At 38.9% G+C, this 4,046-nt stretch overlaps 1 long non-coding RNA gene across 1 annotated transcript; it reads right to left on the bottom strand.

Moving 5' to 3' along the window:
• LOC110392647 lies at positions 1,048-3,445 on the bottom strand. The gene is made up of 3 exons (XR_002434533.1): positions 3,304-3,445; positions 2,814-2,999; positions 1,048-2,221 (listed from the first exon to the last, which is right to left on the bottom strand). It is a non-coding gene; the product is annotated as an uncharacterized LOC110392647 (long non-coding RNA).

A 4,046-nucleotide genomic window follows, 5' to 3' on the forward strand; every position in this document is an offset into this window, starting at 1 on the left:
AGCAGTGACTTGGCAAAGGTTATGAAGTGACTCAGTAGCAAAGCAGGAACAAGCACTCAAGCAGACCTGGTTCAAGGTCTTTCTCTAAGGCTCTCTGCCTGGCTTTAAGTACTTACCTGACCATCATCACTCAATCTTTCTTAACAAGAGTATTTTTCATTACTATTATTTTAGAAGTGCTTTGTAATAACTCAGAAGTACTGGGGAAAAAACTGAAAAGCTTCTTTTTTTTTTTTTTTTCTAACTCAAAATATATGTTTCCTTCCACTGTGTACAATCTGTTTCTGTGGCAGTGGCTTGGGTTTCCTAGGAAACGGCTGCAGGTCAGACCTTGATTGGTTGTGTTGTCAGCTTGATTGCAGTGTTTCAGGTGGTGGGCCTTGTAAGTGCAGCTCTGAAGCAAGTAAATAGGGGGCTATCCAAGTGCTTTACATTAGTGGTCTGAAAGAAACCACACAGATGGCATTTTGGGGGAGTATGTGACACAGGGGGCACCTCTTTGAAGAGAATAGGAGCCTGTGTGGGATTAGAAAAGAGGCAAATCAGAGATGGGGGCAGGAAGGGTGGGATGGAGGGCTTTGGAGGCCAGAAGATTGGCTGCAGCAAAAACTGACATAGCCTCAGCTCTCACTGAAGAAGGAGCTGAAACTGTGGTGCTGTGGTGGCCTGGGACCCACTGATGCTTCTGTCCCTCAGAAGCTGAAACCTGAGCACTTCTTTTCATCTTCGACTTTACTGATTGCATTGCATGTTCTCTGAGACAAATGTCTACTGAGAGAGGGAAAAAAAAAGATGTTTTCTACTGCAGCGTTTAGGTGCCACTAAATTAAAAAACAGAGGTATCAAGGAGAATAGCATCTTTGTATCCTGCATTCCTTGGAGAGGAAGAAAGGATTGCCTAAAAGAGATATCTCTGATGCTGCTTTGCTTGTGAATCAGAATAGTAAAAGCACATGGGAAGAGCACTCGCATTGGGAAGAAAACAGCAGAAATGGGAACAGTTCAGGAGAGTTCCCTGAGCTTCAGTTTATTTCCTTTTTCACCCATCTTTGTACAGACACTTGAGAGTTTTCTGTGCTGACACGTGAACACAATCACTTAAGCTTTCTTCTGGTTAAACCCCATATAACTTTTGTAAAACATAATTACAGAAATACAGAATATTCCTTTCCCTTCTCTTCCCTTCGTCTCCTTCCTCTTCCCTCAGAAAGTAGTTTAATTTTGATCTTCAGCAGAAAAATACCAATGTGTACTTCTAAGTCAGTCTGACAAATAAACTTCCACATACTGATTAGATCATGTTCCGACTCATTAATGTACTTTATAAATACTGATGTACTTGATAAATTATTTGGTGAGTAGACGTACCCGATGCCAATGAATCTATGGATTAAAAAATAAAAAGGTGTTACTTCCTTTCAGTGTGTGCAGTAGCATTTATTTTCTCCCTGACTCACAAGTACATCACTTTCTGTTATTTAAATAAAAAGTACTTAATAGAATTAATCTGAATTCAGGTCTAAGAGCACTCACTATTTCTGTAGTTAATCTTGGGAAGCTGGTGGCAAAAAGCATATATCAAGACAAATTTGTGGCGGATGCTGCAGGCACCACCCATGGTTAGAATCACAGTATGCAGTTTAACAGCTTGGCTGAGTGTCAGCTGAGTACCAGGGGCTGTAAGCATGTTTCAGCCTATGGAATATGCAAGTTAGTGTAACTCTGTACAGTTTGCTACGAAATAGGTTGGAGACAAAAAATAAATCCTTTTTTTTTCCATGTTTGTTGCAGGTCTGCAAAGATCGTCTCAATTCATCTGACATACTGTAACCTGCTAAATTATGTTTAACAGACACAGCCCATGGTGAAGGGTGTGTTACAGCCCAGATAGATCAAACCCACCATGAAGTTTCACAAGTTAAATGGAGAAGGGAGAAAGGGAGACAAAAGACAAGGAGACGAGGGGATACTTCTGCTGTCACGTGGAAAAGAAGCAGCAAGTGAGAATACGGAGAAAAACCTGACTTCTTCTGTAGTGCCTTCCATAGTTGACAGTGATGCTCTCCTTTAATAGTGAAACACTTTTTCACACAGATGTGCAGCTCTCATGTAGAGAGAATCCTCCACACTACCTCACCTTCCATTTCCGGGCTTTACACAGGCAACATTGAGTTACCGTCCTCTTGTTGCATTGCTCTATTTTGTGTAGTTAAGGAACTATCTGCATTACGGTAAACAACGTATAAAAAATGGAATTAAGAAGGGAACTGAATGAATCAGACAGAGTCATAAGTAAACAATCAAGGAAATTTTCAACAGAAAAATGCATAACTATAACTATGTAAGTAGCACAAATTGATGTTACTTCTTTTTTTTTAATTAAAAATGTCCCAATCCTCAGCAAGGACAAATTAAATGGCACAGAAATGATTCTTTTTCCCCAGTAATATCTTATACTTATACCAGACGATCCTTCTGCTAGCATCCTTTATATGGTACATAGAGGGAGCTGTTGGCATAGTTTTATTACACCAATCAGAGTGAAAATTTTCCATTGCTACCAAACCCTTTATAGGAATTCATTATTACTTGAACTGGAAAAATCATACCTTCATTAATATACAAATAAAAAAATCTCATGAGTTTTAGGCACATAAAGTAGATATGAACTATAATGCAGTATTCTGCATTTTGTGGGACATTACATTCATTAGTATATATACATTCTCTCCAATACTCAAAAGTTTTTTGCTGTTCAACAACATAAAATTAGAAATATTATCTTTACAGTGTATGAAGTTTATAAAACATACCAGATACACAAGACAACTGCATATATTCTGATGTGTGCGTATGCAGTTCTTCTCCATTCTTGCTACTATCCCAGGACAGACTGAAGCCCTCATCTAGGAGCTGGGATTTGTGTCCTCAGCTCAGTACAGAGAGAATATTATTATGAGCTGTCACTCTGCTGACCTTCAGGTATTTTGTTCAGGCTGCTGCGGAGACAAGGATAAGATCAGTATTTTAAGGCCTTTATCTCTAGGAAATGTTTAGATGTTGTTAGTTGCCACTGTAAAGGTAGGGGTGCTCTTTTAGTCTACAGTTCTCCATCTCGTAAACTGGGAGAGTTTGCCCTCAGGATTAGCATAAACACACAAGAACTGCAAAAAAGCAGATTGCAGAAATACAGCAGTTACAGAATCTGTCTTTAAAACGAGATAAGAAAGGATCAATTAGGGCAAGTATATTTTTTAATAATGAGGAATAAAAATGAACGTAACTTTTTTTTACTAAACTTACAGAATACTTCATTAACTTTTCTGCTCATCATCTTCCATTGCTAAGATCCTCCAGGTTTCCAAATTCCATGTGGTACTTGTAGCACTGACATCTTCAAGTCATGACTATTCTCTCCACAGTTTTATCTCAGAAATCCCTAAACAGGAAGTTCTGGAAATGATGAAAGATGAATTAATTCTCATCAAACATCTGGCAAAGCTGTTCAGGTTCACAACTTCAAAAATACAAATGAATCCTGGCAGTTTAAGCCAGATCAACATTGAGACTCTATATCAAGAGCTGGACATCAGAAAGAAGTAACATTAACATTTTATGAGATCGTCCTAGACTTCATGAGCATGTTAAGTATGTAATATGTTTTGCACATTACATACATTAGAAATGCTGCATGATAACAACGTGGTTTAATTTCACAGCACACAGATGTTAAAATGTATTCATTTTTCATCTGCCTAGTAAGTGGACTGGGGACTGAACAAAAAGGACATTATTTACAGTGCCCAGTCTTTGGCCTCTTCATTTTCAGAATCACAGAATTGCAGGGTTGAAAGGGACCTCAAGAGACCACTGAGTCCAACCCCCCTACAATAGGTCACACAGGGAGGAGTCCAGACGTGTCTTGAATAGTGCCAGAGAAGGAGACTCCACAACCACTCTGGGCAATCTGTGCTCTGTCATCCTTACCATAAAGAAGTTCTTCTGCATGTTAGAACTTGTAGAACTTCAGGTTCTAGACCATTCTG

The sequence above is a fragment of the Numida meleagris genome, chromosome 1 (genome assembly GCF_002078875.1).
Source record: "Numida meleagris isolate 19003 breed g44 Domestic line chromosome 1, NumMel1.0, whole genome shotgun sequence".
Lineage (NCBI taxonomy): Eukaryota > Metazoa > Chordata > Aves > Galliformes > Numididae > Numida > Numida meleagris.